We start from the raw sequence: 17,450 nt of genomic DNA on the forward strand, positions 1-17,450 counted from the left end.
TACCTGCCCCTACCAAAAAAAGACCCAGAACTATAAGTGCACACCATGCCAATGTTAATGCCCTGGTTTGAATGTTGGACCCTGTTTACTCGAGGTATACCATGGGAGGAAACTGGAAGAATGGCACAAAAGACGTCTCTGTAGTGTTTTGTGACTTACTGGGAATCTGTATCTCAAACTAAGAAATTTTAAATACAACCTAATACAATAATAATAAAAGTCCAATGAACCGCAAATGTATGTTTGTGCGCACGTGCGAGTGTCAGGATATTAAACTATTTGTCAATTTGAGAGGCTGCGAGATGCCCAAAAATATGATTCTGGGTGTGTCTATGACAGTGCTTCTGGAAGAGATTGAATCTGACTGATTGAAGAAGACCCACCCTCACTATGTGAGTGGTTCCATCTGACCCATCGTGGGCCTGAACCGAACAAAGAAATGCAAGGAAGGCAGCTCTCTGCTCCACGGCTGGGATACCCTGTCCTTGCACACTGGGGCTCCTGGTTCTTGTTCCAGACTTCAGGGCTTCAACAGCAGCCTCTGGCTTCACTCTGGTTCTGCTGGGTCTCTCGATGGCAGGCAGTGAAACCTCACAGTCCCCAGAATGGCACGAACCGATCGATTCCTAGTGATGAACCATGTGCACCCGCGCTGTTGGCTCTATCCTCTGGAAAACTAATTCAAATATATCTACCTATGCATATATGGAGGAGATTGCATGCGCTTGCGCACACACTTTCTATACTTCTTGCAGCTCAGGTTTCCCGATGCTTAACACTTCTTGTTGCTCCAGTGGGAAGTATTTACTCCTCTTATTTCTGCTTCCTTTCTTCTCTTGCTGTGCTCCAAGTGAATCTAATTTAAAATGAGCAGTGTATTTTAAGCTATTGCCTATGGAAGTTTGTGAGACCTTCCCAATTTATCTGAGGATCCTTTCTGAAAACCAGAGACTATTATAGATGTTCTTCACCAAATTGCAGGAGAGAAAAGGAAAGAGCTGCGTGTGCCAGGAGGCTCTTGTCCATTCCCTTCCATCCTTAGTTCTCCCACCATTCTGACTGTTGGTAAAAACTGGTTATATTTTTATTTTAAGGATATACTTATGTTTTGATTTATACACACACACACACACCAGGGATTGGACCCAGGCCCTTAGCCACAGACACAACCTTTTTATTTTTCATTTTGAGACAGGGTCTCACTAGGTTGCTTAAAGCCTCACTAAGTTGCTGAGGCTGGCTTTGAATGCACCATCCTCCTACCTCAGCCTCTGGAGCTGCTGGGATTACAGGTGTGTGCCACCGTGCCAGGTATGTTTTATTTTTTATTTTTTTCTGTAGTGGTACTGAACCCAGGGGCACAATGTCACTGTGCTGCATTCCGAGCCCTTTTTATTTTGAGACAGGGTCTTGCTGGGTCTTGAACCTACAATCCTCCTGCCTGAGCCTCCAGAATAACTGGGAGTAATAACTTAGGGGAGTAATAAATGTTAATTATAAAAACACCAACATAAGCAAGGAGTGATGTGTCCTGTCTGCCTTGCCTCCTCATCCTACTTGAGATGATGGATGTTTCTATCAGGCACTTGTTATCTCTACCTCTGTCACCTACCTGTCCTCTGCTATGACAACTCACCAGGCCTTGTGTGCTTGAACAACACACCTTTGTTATCTCACAGTCTGGAGGTCAGGAGTCTCCCTGAGCTCAAGCCAGGGTGTCTCAGGGCCACCTCCCTCAGGAGGCTGTAGGGGAGAGCCTGTCCTCTGTGGTTTCCGGCTCCCACAGGGCCTGCAACCTGTGGCTCACTGTCTCTCCCACCTCTGCTCTGTCTCCTCAGCCCTGGCTGCCTCCCTCCCTCCTGTAGCACCCTGTCCCTCTGGGCCAACCTGGCAATCCAGGATAATCTCCCTGTCAAAACCCTCAATTAAAGCCAGGCATGTGATGCACACCAGTAATCCCAGTGACTCAGAAGGCTGAGGCAGAAGGATCGGAAATTCAAAGCCAGCCTCAGCAAGTTAGCAAGGCCCTAAGCAATTCAGTGAGACCCTGTCTCAAAATAAAAAGGGCTGCAGATGTGGCTCAGAGGTTTGCTTAACAAAAAACCCTTAATTTGGATGTGGAATTCTTTATGGGGCCGTTATTTTGCTTAGAGTTTCCTACTTTTAAATGAGAACACATTCCCTCCCTTTCCCCAAACACTTTCATCTTATGTACCAACGTATAACCATAAGTGTCCTTTTAGGAGAAATAGGCTGCATGGGTCAGTGGCAGCTCAGAGCCCTATCAGAGTATGTGATACATGCTAGTGCCTTGATTTCTCCCAACATCCCCCTGTTGTTTGACATGTATATCAAGGGGCTTTTCTCCTGATATGATTTCTGCTGCAAGAACACTCTTGCAGGTAGGTGTGAGTTATTTCTGCAGGGTGAGCCCTCTAAAGTGGCACGGCCTGTCCAGCATGTGCAAGGTGCTCACCATCCCAGATCAACAGGGAAAGGCAATCAAAGCCACATGAGGTGACCTCACACCTGCAAGGAGGGCTGTCATCAGAAGGACAAGAGGCGAGCACTGGTGGGGTGTGGAGGAAGGGGCCTTGCACTGCCACTGGAGAAAACAGATGCAGGCCCCTCAAAAAATCAAAAACAGCTCCCATGTGATCCAGCAACCCACCCCAGGGTATATGCCTAAAGGAACAATCAGCACCTCAGAGGTGTCGGCCCTCCCGTGTTCTGTGCAGCATCAGGCACGACATGGAAAGGAACTGTCCATCAGCAGGTGGACGGGAGAGGAAGCTGCCATGTGCATGCACAGGAGGATGCAGGCAGCCTCAGGAAGGGGGAGCACTGGAGGAGCAGGAAGACACCTGGCTGGTGGAGTGTGCCAGGTGACCCAGGGACAGGTTGCTGGGTCTTACCTGCTTATGAATCTGAGCTGTTGTGCTCACATCAGCACAGGACGGGTTCCCAGGGGTGGGGACGGAGCACTGCTGGTCCCTGGGACCAGAGCCTCCGTGATGCACGCATGACACCCAGCAGGACATCTCCTGTTCACACAGCGTGTTGTTTCTTTCAGAATTGCAGATTGAGTGGGTCATAAGTGTTGCCACCACAAAAGTGAAGAGATAAACATGCATAAGCCTAACTGCCAGCTCATGCACCTTTAAATATAGATCATTGCAATTTTTTAAAAATTATACAGTTCCCACTCAATTAGTGGCGTGGCAGAGCCGGAGGGTGTGCAGGCTTCACCTGTGGCAGTGAGGGTTACTGCTCCCCACAGACTGCATACCTGCTTCTCCTTTGGGCACCATCCTGGACCCACCAGTGAGCAGCATGGGTTTGGAAATGGGTCCCCAGGGAACATTCACCAAGTTAAGGCCACGGACGATGTGCACCCACGGCTGTGAACTCACTCCTTCCAGGAAGTCCCTGGCCATCCCAGGTCCTGTCTTGCCGCAGTCTGGCTGGGCACAATTCAGGAGCCACTTGTCAAAAGAAACGAACTTTATTTTTAGAACCACACATGCCAAACAAAACAGCTCCTCAGGAAAACCTTCAGAGTCCAACTGCCACCACCGGCTTCCCACAAGCCTCTCAACCTCCCCCACTCCTCCTGCTCTTGAGGCCGATTGGCTGGGTTGCATGGGCGGAGCCAAAAAAAGTCCCCCAATGAGCAGCTCCATGGTCTGAAAGGGCGGCAAAACAGCCCAATGAGCGTCACCGCAGAGGAGCCAATCAGTTAGCAGCTAGAAGTTGCTGGGGCTGCTGTGAGCCAATCATCAGCTGGCAGCTGGAAGTTTGCTGGGGCCCCTTCGGCTGTGGCTCTCAACATCTCCTCGTCTCTGTTTAAACAACAAGCATGTGGCTTAGGGACTGTGCCTGCCTTAGGTTGTCCAATAGCACATATGGTTCTTACCCATTATCTGATGAGCTGACCTCAAGGCGTCAGCCTCCTGTCTTAGGTTGGTACCATTGCAATTGGATCTTACCCGTCACTGTCCAGTATACAGCCACACCTGTGGATAGGTCTTTGTATCAGCGGGGGGGGGGGTGAGGTTCTTTGCCTCACCTCTGTTGGTCCCCATGACAAGCAGAAGGGAGGAAGATACACCAAGCCAATTGACGGTTCCTTTTGGAAAAATTGCACCACTGATGACATCATCAGCAAAAATACCCCAACACTACCACAAGTTGCTGCACCAACAGATAGTTCACAATGCATACAAGTGATACATAGTCCAGGCAAGTTCTGCAGGCAGTTCAGTGATGGCTATTGCAGAAGCTGTAGATTGGTTTTATTTTTGTCTTCACCGGCACTGGGATGAAGATAGGAATTCTGGCAATAATGGCTAAAGAAAAAATTATATAACATTCCAGAAGGCACTACAAGAAAACAATTTTCTTTTCTTTTTTTAGAAAACAATTTTCTTAACAATGTACCTTATCTTCAACAGAATTATTAAATATTATGAAAAAGAAAGGTGAAAGTAAACAAACAGATCTGTTAACCTCCTTTTTTGTTCATATATTAAAACAATCCTCATCAGCTGTTTACCCAATTTAAATTAAATCATTTAAATCACGTGAAAAAAAATTTGGATCCATTTTTTCATGAGCGCTCATCATATATGATATATGGACATACGTACATTCAAACATATAACACAAAACACAAGTGTGCACACATAATATAATACATACAACACATAACGGAATAGTAAAGGCCTTATAACATTTTACAGGTGAAATCTCCATTGCAATGTTTAAAAACTCTATGGTCGGGGCTGGGGATGTGGCTCAAGCGGTAGCGTGCTCACTTGGCATGCGTGCGGCCCGGGTTCGATCCTCAGCACCACATATAAATAAAGATGTTGTGTCAGCCGAAAACTAAACATTAAAAAAAAAAAAAAACTCTATGGTCAAAAAAATAGAACTGATCAGCAAAACAATAACCTAGGTCTGTATGAGCTCAAAAAACAAAATAGAACTTCATGATATGGGAAAGGGCAATAATAAAATATATATTGAAAAAAGTATCCTGGTTCTGTCGCAGATGTAAGAATAGCCAAACTGGAGTTTTGGATATCAGTTGTTATGGATTTGAGCCAAATCCTCTTCTTTTTGGTCTGTAGAAATCGCTTTACTTAATCTTTCTGGAATCCAAATCGGCTGCTGTTCTCCCTGTGGAAACACATAAACAGACCCCTGACTCCAGACAATCACTGGGTCAGAACCTTAGTTAATCTCTCTGGAATCCAAATCGGCTGCTGTTCTCCCTGTGGAAACACATAAACAGACCCCTGACTCCAGACAATCACTGGGTCAGAACCTTAGTTAATCTCTCTGGAATCCAAATCGGCTGCTGTTCTCCCTGTGGAAACACACAAACAGACCCCCGACTCCAGACAATTACTGGGTCAGAACCTTTCCATTGTCCTGTTACAATATCCTTCCAAAGTGCCGTAGGCTTATGTACATTTTTTGGACACATATGACTTTCTGCAGCACTAAGCCCTGATGAATCCAAATTTAAAAAGTTTAGAGTAAAAAGGGTTATTTTAAGTTTATCTTTGGGGAATATATACCCCTTCCCAATTCCTTCTTTTTGCTTTAATAAGTACATTTTAATAGTTTGATGAGCTCTTTCAACTATGCCTTGTCCCTGTGGATTGTATGGGATTCCTGTTATATGAGTAATGCCAAATGTTGAGCAAAATTGTTTAAAAGAGGTAGAAGTATAACCAGGGGCATTATCTGTTTTTAACTGTTTTGGAACGCCCACAGTGGCAAAATTTTGTAAGCAATGAGCTATAACATCTTTAGTTTTTTCTCCGGCATGAAGGGAGCCCATCAAAAATCCAGAAGAAGTATCAGCTGTAACATGCAAATATTTTAATTTTCCAAATTCTCGCAAGTGTGTGACGTCCATCTGCCAAAGATGGTTAGGTATCAATCCTCTAGGATTGACTCCAAGATTAACTTGTGGTAAAAAGGTCACACAATTTTGACATTGTTTTATTATTTGTCTAGCTTGTTCCTTAGTTATTTTAAAACACTTTTGTAAAGTATTAGCATTAACAAGGAACTTTTTATGAAAATTTGTAGCTTCTTCTGGTGTAGAGAAAATATGTATGTCATGTGTAGTTTTATCTGCTAAATCATTGCCCAAACTAAGGGCTCCAGGCAATCCTGTATGTGCCCTGATATGTCCTATAAAGAATGGATCTTTTCTGTCCCAGATTAGACTTTGTATAGTGGAAAGCAAAAAGAAAACAGTAGAGGAAGGGGAAATCCTACCAGCATCTTCAAGGGATACTATAGCATTAACTATATACTGACTATCGGAAAATAAATTAAATACAGAATCTTTAACATAACAAAAGCTTGTAATACTGCATTAAGCTCTACCTTTTGAGCTGATTGTTTGAGTACTAAAAATGTAAAAGTTTGATCAGGTGTAACTATTGCTGCTGTACCATTATTCGACCCATCAGTGAATATATTTGGAGCATTTATGATAGGTGTTTTTCTTGTCATTTTTGGAAAAATTACAGGATGCAATGACCAAAAAGACAATAAAGGATTAGATGGTAAGTGGTTATCAAATGAAACATTAGATTTGCACATGATTATTGCCCAAGTATTTAACTCATTAGCTAACTCATCAATTTGATTCATAGTATATGGAGTAATAATTTTATTGGGAGAAATTCCAAACACTCCCTTTGCTGCTTTTATTCCTTTGAGTATTAATTGTCCTACAGCCTCAGGATACCTAGTAAGAATAGTGTTAGGAGAATAAGATAAATGTATCCATAATAATGGACCTTCTTGCCAAAATACTCCTGTAGGAATATTTTTTGTTGGTAGTACAATAAATAATAAAGGCAAACTTATATCAATTCTATCCAAATGCATGTTTTCCATATATGTTTCAATGATTTTTAATGCCTTTCTTGCTTCAGGCGTTAACATTCGGGGCGAATTTGGATCTAATGGACCTTTTAGGATATCAAATAAAGGTCCCAACTCTCCTGTTGGTATGCCTAGATAAGGCCTTATCCAATTTATGTCTCCTAATAACGTTTGAAAGTCATTAAGTGATTTGAGTTGATCTACTCATATTTGAATTTTTGGTGGACGGACCATGGTTGAGGATAATAGAACTCCTAAATAATTAATTGGAAAATTTAATTGTACTTTATCTATTGCTATCTCTAGATTATAATTTTTTAATAAGTTTGTAAGTGTGGCATAACATTGTAGCAATGTGTTTTTATCTTTGTGTGCTAATAATACATCATCCATATAGTGAAATATTTGTAGTTCAGGATTTTGATTTCTAAGTGGCTGGATTACTTTGTTAACATAAATTTGACACATAGTTGGGCTACTAGCCATCCCTTGAGGGAGTACTTTCCATTCATATCTCTGATCAGGACCTTCATGATTCGGTGCAGGGATAGTAAATGCAAAACACGGACTATCCTCAGGATGAATTGGAATTGAAAAAAACAATCTTTAATATCTATAACTAAAACATACCAGGTTTTTGGCAAAGCAGACAATTGAGGAATCCCCAATTGAGCAGGTCCTATAATAATCATTTCATTATTAATGGCTCTTAAATCTTGCAATAATCTCCATTTACCAGATTTCTTTTTGATGACAAAAATGGGAGTATTATGGGGAGATACAGAAGGTTGTATATGTCCTTCCGCTAATTGTTGTTTGACCAGGTCATGGGCTGCTTGTATCTTTTCTTTAGTCAGGGGCCACTGAGGAACCCATACTGGTCTTTCTGATTTCCAAGTAATTTTTATTGTCTCAGTGGCCCTTTTTGAAAATCCAACCCATGTCTGTCTGTTCCTTGATCTATTTGTATTGGTGCTGCTATACCTTGTTCTTGTTCTCCTAATCTTTTTTCTTTCCTACAACTTGTCTAGCCATAATAGTGGGTGCATTTTGATTGATGTTATTTGTTAATGTCAAACCTAATTGATCTAGGATATCTAGTCCCATAAATTTATAGGAAGATGGTCCAATACATATGGCTGTATAGTTCCTTCACATCCTTCAGGATCCTTCCAATCTAATACTATTGCACTTCTATGGGGATTAGTTGCCAATCCTAGACCTCGAAGCGTTTGAGTGGCTTGTTGTAATGGACAATGTTTTGGCCATTCTTGATGAGAGATGATGCTAAGGTCTGCACCTGTATCCAGTAGCCCATTAAATTCATGTCCTTGAATATTTAGTTTTAGCATGGGGCAAGAGTCTAATATTAAAGAAAGCATAGCCCAATCTACACCTGTGGAGCCTAATCCCTTGGAACCTCTTTCTACAGTACGACTGGAAAATTTATCATGTAGGCTGGGTATTATTAGTAACTGTGCTATTCTATCTCCTGATGAAATTACTGATATACCCTTTGGAGAACTGGCTATAATTTTTATTTCACCTTCATAATCAGGATCAATTACCCCAGGACTTATCATAAGTCCTTTTAGAGTAGAAGAACTGCGTCCCAATAATAAGCCTACTGTACCTTTGGGAAGAGGTCCTTTTACCCCTGTGGGAATGATTTGAACTCCCATCTCTGGAGTTAGTGCTGCTCTGGCGGAGGTGCAGATGTCCAACCCTGTGCTCCCTCTGGTTTGTCTGATGAGGGATCTGATGGACAATGTGTCCTGGGCACTACCCTGATGGGGTTGCTGGGTTCCTCCAGTGCTCCGTATATTTGTGATTTTGGGCCCCGGAGCATTGGGCCCCCCTGTCCATTTTTTGGCAACGGAGCCCAATGCCTTTCTCCATGATATCGTGGATAAATACCTGGTCCTTGTTCGTTTTTTGATAATGGAGTACCCTCTATGGTGGTTTGAGAACGGCATTCATTAGCCCAATGTCTCCCTCTACGGCATCGTGGGCAAATACCCGGTATTCTACTCCTTTGATACCTAGTTTTGATAAACCCTCATCCTATGGTGAAATTCCTTTTAAAATGTCCTGTTTGTTCACAATTGTAGCATGTTCTTGGCCTGGCATCTGAAACCTGTTTTACTGCAGGTGCCACGACTTGCCCTTGTTCATTAATGTCTCTACATAATTTATGTGTTTAAATCTTCGTGTTTCCATGGTCTAATGACTTCTGTGCACCAACGATTCGCTTGCTCATAAGCCAGTTGTTTTATTAATGGCATTGCTTGTTCTGTATTCCCAAAAACTCTGGTAGCTGTTTGAATCAGCCTATCCACAAATTCAGCGTAAGGCTCATTAGCTCCTTGTATTACCTTAGATAAATGACCTTGTAAACCTCGATGTCCTTGTAAAGTCTTCCATGCCTTAACTGCATCTACAGCAATTTGTGCGTATACACCAGGATCATATGCAATTTGTTGCTGCTGATCCTCATAAGGTCCCTTTTCTAACAACATATCTAGATTTCTCTGAGGATAACCAGATGCTGCATTTCGCCTAGCCGTCTCCTTGCAAAATTCCTCATTGGCAACCTTCCATAACAGGTATTGTCCTCCATTTAGCATAATTAGCCCAATTATTACCATATTAGCCCAATCTGCTGTCGTCATGTTCAAGTTGGTAATGGATTCGACCAAGCTTACAGTGAAGGGTGCTTGAGGACCATAGGTTGTTACAGCCTCTTTTAACTGCTTCACTGTTTTGAAATTTAAAGCATGGTGAATTTGCTGCCCTCCTGCCTCAAATACAGGGCATGTTAATATTTGAGATCCTGTCTCAGGATCCCAACTATCAACTGCAGGGTTTGGGGGCCTCCCAGCATATGGAGGTGGCGCTATTGGTTGGACACTTACGCCCTCTGGTGATAGAAAGGTGTTAGTAGCAGTCTCCTGTTGTAACTTTCCCCCTGATGGCTTTTTCTGCTCTAAACTTTCTTCCTCTATCTGACTAGCTTGAAAGACCTTCTCTTTTACTTGAATATTTTCCTCATTCTGATTAACTTGAGAGACCTTCTCTTTTACTTGAATCAATATGTCTTCTCCTTCCTCTACCTTTGTCTGATCTGAAGGCTTTGGACTAAGCAAACCAGATACGAACATCCACAATGGCAATGTGCAAACTGGCAGAGTTCCTGGGCTTTTCTTTTCTATTCTTTTTAAATCTTCACCATGATGGTTCTATTGTGATATATCTAACAACTCCTCCTCAAAAAGCCATGGGCTACATTTTTGTATTGTATCAACGTATGCCCTGACTGCTCTTGATTTTACTGAGATGCCTCCTTCCTCTAACAATTTACTTAACACTCTTTCAGTTTTTTTTTTACTAATTTCTGATCCCATATTTCTACTATAATACAACCCAACAAGAAAACGCCTAACAAAACTGAAACAGAGTGAAACAAAATTGGAACAACACGAAATCATTATATCAGCCTTTCTATCCTCCTGAAATGTCCATCCGTCCTTTCTCCCTATCTGTTCCTCAGATGTGAGCAGTTTTTCTTCCATCTTACACATCTCCAGGGACAGGCAACTTAAAATAAAAGTGAAGCAAAACAAAAGAGGAAACTTAGAATGGCTACCCATCCTCTCGCCCTGCCCTCAGGGGCCAGCAGTTTACCTTATCACTTACCCTCAGTCACTCCCCGTGTGGCCCACCAAATGCGGCAGTCTGGCTGGGCACAATTCAGGAGCCACTTGTCAAAAGAAACGAACTTTATTTTTAGAACCACACACGCCACACCACACAGCTCCTCAGGAAAAACCCTCAGAGCCCAACTGCCACCACCGGCTTCCACAAGCCTCTCACCCACACAGCAGCCTCTCCACCTCCCACAATCCTCCTGCTCTTGAGGCCAATTGGCTGGGTCGCATGGGCGGAGCCAAAAAAGTCCCCCAATGAGCAGCTCCGTGGTCTGAAAGTGCGGGGAAACAGCCCAACGAGCATCACCGCAGAGGAGCCAATCAGTTGGCAGCTAGAAGTTGCTGGGGCTGCTGTGAGCCAATCATTAGCTGGCAGCTGGAAGTTTGCTGGCAGCTGGAAGTTTGCTGGCAACTGGAAGTTTGCTGGGGCCCCTTCGGCTGTGGCTCTCAACACTGTCTGGCTACCATGTCCACTAGAGCTTGTCAGAAGGGACACAATGAGATTAGCCATCACACTACAATTCTTCAGTGATAAGTTCCAAAAAGACATAACTGAATACAACTATAAGGAAATAATCAGAAAACTGTCGTTGCAACAGTGGGGATTGAGTTGCCACAGGGCACAGGAGCCTCCAGGCAGCAGGCAGTCACAGACACATCCTCTAAGGGGCTGGCCTTCCCAGGACAGTCCCTCTGTTGTCACTTCCTAAAATGCAGACCTAGTTTAGTATAAGTTGTGTATGACAATTGTAATGATAATAAAATTATTTTAGAAAAAGGGGTTTCTTTAGTAAAAGGCCAACAGTAAGATGCTCTGAATTTGAATAGCATCTATGTCCATTACCAGGGAAAGTTAAAACCCACACACAAAAATATGAGGTCATTTGAACAAGATTAAAGCCCAAGAGAATTAGAAGGTGAAAGGCAAACAGAAAAGGAGAGCAATGGACAGTCCAGCAGCAGTCGTTGGAGACATAAATGCCCACTTGGAGAATGGAGAGATGTGGGGCGTGGTGGTGCACACCTGTGATCTCAGCAACTCAGGAGGCTGAGGCAGGAGGCCAACAGGTGTGAGGCCAACACCAACAGAACTGCACCCAACACCAGCAGGGCACCTTCTTCTTAAGTGCACGTGGAAATTCCCCAGGACAGACCCCATGCTGGGTCACAAGGCAAGACTGGGTGTGGGGGAGACATACACCCACAATGGGAGGAAACTAGAAATCTGGGAAACTCATACCTGTGCGGACAACATCACCCCCTCAGCCACTGTGGGTCCTGGAAGTCAGGAGGGGGCCAGAAACACCCTGAGATGAGTGAGAATTGGGGCAGCCACCAGCAACCTCTGTAGGGACTCAATGGTGTCAGAGGAGAGAGACTTCGGTTGCCAAAATGCAAGCCACCTGCACAGGCCGGCCAGAGCCTTGCTGCTCTAGCTCCTCCCCACCAGGGGTGGGGTGCACACGCCCTCCACCCGGGTGGAGGCTGGTGGGGGAGAGGGGCCCAGGCCTGCTCTGCTCTCTCCCAGGAAGTAGCAGTGGAGTCCTTCCTGGAGGTGCTGTCCCAGGTCCGCAGCTCGTCTGCCTTTCCTGCTCAGCCTCTGGCACCTGGGCCACTGGGAGAACTGCCTGTGACATCAGCTTCGCAGTGGCCTGGACAGCTTCCAGTCTATGCTGGGTCAGCCTGGCTTGGCCTTTGTCTGTGGAAGCCCATTCGCCCATGGACAGATGGGGATGTTCCCCTCACTGCAGGTTCGTGTCCCCGGACTCCTGCATGGGAGTGGGGTGGGGGCTGCTGCAGGGCCCTGGGCCCTGGGCCTGCGCTCCTCCAGGCACTGCCTTCCCCACCTGCATGTCTGACCTGAGTTGAACATCTCCACGAGAGGTCAAGGCCACACTGCAGTGGGGGTCCCCAAACCTCCCCCTCTGCCGGGAGCTCCTCTCAGGTGTTGTAAGTGCGGCTCATCTGCTCACAGGTCACAACCCACATCTGCATGAGGCTCTCAGCTGCTGGAAGCCAGGGCACTGCCCAGGCGGATGGCACTTGTGTGGGGACCACTCCCCCAGGAGCTGCAGTCACCCACTGAGGTCAAGATTGTACAGCCCAAGATGACCATCTTCCTGTGCTGCCCAGGGTGGGAAGCATCTGCTTGTGCTGTGAGCCACTGCCACCCCTTGAGATGACCTGAGATGCCCCTGGTGGGGCCTGACCCCTGGGAACTCCACAGCCTAACATCAGCCTCCTGACATCAGCTCAGGCCAGCCTGTGTTACCTTCTCTCTCTCTCTCTCTCTCTCTCTCTCTCTCTCTCTCTCTCTCTCTCTCTCTCCCTTGCTTTCTCTCTAGGGATGGAACCTCCCACTCCTCCTTTTCATACTTTGAGGCAGGACCTCACTAAGTTGCCGAGGCTGATCTTGAACTTGTAATCCTGCCTCAGCCTCTCAGTGCTGGGCTGTGAGTATACACCACTGCTCGGGCCTGCACCACCTTCTCTAGGCATGTTCCCTGTGGATCTCTGTTGGGCTCCCATTTCCAGGATGAATTTAAAACTTAGGTGTGGAGAGCAGGAAGTGGGATTGGACACACAGAGAGGAGTTCCAGCTAACAGCGGCCTGAGGGGCCAGGGATGCAGTAGGAAAAGGCGTTGGAGGCCCAGCTGTTAGGAGGAAGCTGCTACCTGAGACAGGCTGCAGTGGTCAGCAGGCCGGCCAGGGAGGACAGCGAGCAGAGGCCGGGCTCTCACTGTCCCATCTGTGTTCTCTTTTTTCCCAAACAACTCTTCAGAGGACCGTGAGGCCGGGAGTGGTGGCGCATGCTTGTAATCCCAGCGACTCGGGAGGCCGAGGCAGAGGACTCTAAGCTCAAGACCAACCTCAGGAACTTAGCCAGACCCTGTTTCAAAACAAATCACTTTTAAAAGCTGGGGATGCGGCTCAGTGGTTAAATCCTCCTGGGTTCAATTCCCGGTGCCAAAAAAATAAAAAGGTGAGGAGAGTGAGGACCTTGGAGTTTTGGCTAAACGCTGAGTTGTGTCTGATACACAATGACCTGTCTGCCACAATTTCACGATTTTGTTGTAGAGATGGCCTGGTTATTCTTCAGTAAAACCTTATTTGTTCTGTCAATTGCACATTAAGCAATATTTACAAATGTTCAACTTTCAAAGGAAAATAAGGCTTGAGGTGTTTTCTGGTAGTAAAACATTGTTCAGAGGCAGGGGACTTGGGTCCCAGCCCCTCTCTGCCTCTCCTGACTGTGTGACCTTGTGTAAGTCACCTGACTTCAGCGACTTCTCCACCAAGTAGACTAAATTGCACACCTGCTGAGGGCGTAGGCCTGGCCCAGACACGCTCTGAAGGTCTGCAGTTTGGGGTACAGACCCTGGACAGGCTGGTGGGTGTAGCCATCTCATGGCAGGGAGCGTGCACTCAGAGGGAGCATTGCCAAGGGAGGATCAACAGAATGACCAAGTTCTGACACTCTGCTGTTAACGCACACCCATGCTGTTTCTGTGCCCCACCGTCATCTAATTTTTAATCATTTTAAAAGGTTAGGCAATTAAGAGTGTGTTTGGCAACCGTACCAAGTAGCCGGGCTGCGGGTGCTCCACACTGCCTTGGCCGGTTCTGAGCCACAGGATGGTCAAGGAGCAGCCCTCCCCAGGAAGCTTGGCCCATGCACCAGGCTTCAGGGCTGCTGTGTTTTGGAAAGATACGTGGGCACCTCTGTTCAAGGCCCCTGAGAGTGCTTGAGGGCTGGTGCACAGGGAAGGGGCACCCAGGCTGCCCTGTCAGGGCCATATGGCCTGCTGTGCGGACTCCCTTCCCCCTGCAGCGGCACAGCAGCTACACAGGACCATCCACCTCTTACAATGTGGGGACTGAGGCTCAGAGACAGAAACAGGCCAGGGGGTTCCCAGCTGTGTAGCAGAAGAGCCAGGACTCAAATTCAGTCTCCAAAGTCTGGTATTTCCCCAAGACACATTGCCGCCCGACCTACAGGCAGCCAGGGTTTAACTTCTAGCACCTCGATGAGGCTTTGCCTCAAAGACACCCATAAAACTTTTTTCTTGTTTACTCTGGGGGGGAAATGCTGTAAAACACGCTGATGTCGTAAAGACAGCATTGCAGAGAGCACTCCACTTAAGTGCTTTCTGAGAGTTAAACATCGGGGCCACAGATGCTGCCAAAGAATGAGGACATTTTATTTAAAATTACACTGGCGCAAGACCATCAAAGCATCCTTAACAATTTCATTAAATTGAGATACAGAATAGTTAGGGTAGTAAATCTCTCCCATACACGGAGTTCATCTGAGAGCCAGGGCAGAGGCAGTGAGCCTGATATAACCACAGGCTGCAGAAGTTCAGGCCCGGCTGAGGTCCTGCTGAGGGCTCATGTGTGACCAGGCCATGGCAGGATCGGACACTCTGCTGTTAACTGAAGTCCACGGTCGAGGCCCCCGTGCCCTTGCGGGTGGAAACAGGCATGATGCCTACGTGTGGATGGAGAGAACCTGGCGGTTCTTCCCATACAGGATTCTGTGACTCAGATGTGGTGAGTCCAATGGGCAGGCTGCAGCTGCTACTGGAAAGAGCTCGCTACTCGTGGCTTCTGGGGCAGGGTGGGCACACAGAAAGCACCAGGTGGTCTGGGGGCAGAGGGAGGGGGCCCAGAAGCTTCTTCACTGAGGCTTCTGGGAAGGAAGGGGCCAAGCAGGGTGAACAGACCTGCATTGCCCAGTCTTGGGGCTGCCCTAGTGGCCTCCCTGCCCTGGAGGAACGAGACTGGGTGGCCAGTGTTCACTGGTAGGAACTAGCCAGCCTGGGAGAGACGCCCTCCAGGATCAGCACGGCCCAGTTATCAGAGCCTCAGACACAGCAAATAAAAGACACAGTTAACACAGCATCAGGGGCTTGGAGTCAAACCTCTGGCCCCAGCTGCAGGGAACCAGGTGCCCCCTGAGACCTGTCCCTCATTCATAGCCCAGAGCCGGTGAAACCTGTGTTAGACAGTTCATCAAAAAGTCCAGTGTAGTGTTGGGCATAGTGTAGGGGCTCGAGTATCAGCTGTGGGAATCTGGAGTCGTTTAGAACGTCCAGACACTCTGGCTCTCCCCTCTAGACGGGGCCTGCTGCTCTCTCCTGGAGCTGCTGCGGGCTGGGTGTTCCCATCAGCACATCGTGAAGCCTCTGCTGCTTCCCGCCTGCTCCTTCTCTTGGTCTCCTCGCAGGGGACAAGGACATTGAGGGCCTTTGTCTACAAGTTGCACACAGTAGTGCTGCCATGGCCCATTGGCTGAAGCTTGTCCCACCGTTTCCAGAATCACCTGAGTGCCAGGAGGTCAAGAGGTGGGAGGCGAGGTGGAGGCTGGGAGACCCTCTGCAGAGAGCCACGGCCTGCCCACCCTCCCTGCACCCCTGCTGAGCTGGGAGTCAGCAGGGTGAGGTGCTTTCCTGCAAAGACTCCCTCCGCTGGCCTGCCTGCCCTGCCCGGCCCTCAGTGTGGATGGCGGATTAACGGGTGAAGCTAAATTCTGCCTAATGGAGCAAATACCCTAGAAACTTCTCAGCTTATGGTGAGGGATGCTACCAGGGTTCCTGCTGTTGAGTGCCAGTATCAACCCATCGGAAAGTGAGGGAAGGGATTGATTTTTCAAAGTCTGTGATGAAATATTTCAGACGCACAAAATGACTAAAAGGATAAAATATCAAGTTCCAACGCACCCATTCCCCAACTTCAAGATCAGACACTCTCTTCTCTGAATGCACCTGACCCCTTCCCTGCAGAGGTGGCCCAGACCCGCTCTGCTCAGCATCCCCAGATGGGAACAGTAAGGCTTCCACCTGGACTTACATGATCCCTTTACCAACTTGGCTTTGATTTCAGGACAAATGAGAACAGTCATTTACACTCATAGAGAACTTCAGGGCTCACAGAATACTTCCACTTGTATTTTCTCATTTAACCCCAAGAACAACCTGTGAATAGTCAAGGTAAGTGACAGAGCAGTGCTGAAGGAGCCCCACCCTGACCTTCTCCAGGGGTCTCCTTGGGTTCTGACTGGCTCTCTCATCTCCCAGCCAGGCTTTCCTTAGGGGAAAACCTCATCAACCTCATTGACCTCACCTGTGGACCACAGGCGCCTTTTATCATCACACAGCGCTTTTCCTTTTCCCTAGTAAGAACGATTTGTAGCCATGTACAAGACTCATCATTGCCACCTAAACATGACCCCAGGAACTGTCCAGCCCCTCAGCTTCCAGAACCTTGCCGGCACTGAGAAGTGGAGCCTGCTCCCCACCTCAGCCTGCCTCTGTGGCCAGGACTGCGTGAGTCACTTCCAAGGACTCCACACCTGCCCTCGAGCCTGCTCCTTCTCCCCTGGGGCACCCGGAAGTGAGGGAGCCCAGCTACCACAGAGATGGTGACAGCATGCAGGTGACCAGCGTTCTGAAAAGTCCAGCTCCTGGCCTAGTGGGCTTCAGCCAGCCCCGCTGCCACCAAACTGCAGCCTCCTGGGCAGGAGGAATGCGGCTCTGTGCCGGCACGTCCCGGGTTACTCTTAGCGCAGAAGGACGAGCTAAGAGGACTGTACCTCTCTGTGGCCAGCAGGTGCAGGAGGCAGAGGCCTTGGGACAGTGTGACTTAGCAGCCCACAGGGGCCAGTAGGGTTCTCTGGGCTCTTGCCTGATCCCCAACTCTGGTTCTCACAGGCTTGCAAACGGCAGAGCAGCTGGAGGTGCAGCACACACCGGAGAGGGAGAAGGCGATGGCTCTCGGCACCCTTCCAGGAGGGTCTTGGCAGAACCACCCCCACTGAACCAGCT

Source organism: Urocitellus parryii, unplaced genomic scaffold, assembly GCF_045843805.1.
Source record: "Urocitellus parryii isolate mUroPar1 unplaced genomic scaffold, mUroPar1.hap1 Scaffold_164, whole genome shotgun sequence".
Taxonomy (NCBI): Eukaryota; Metazoa; Chordata; class Mammalia; order Rodentia; family Sciuridae; genus Urocitellus; species Urocitellus parryii.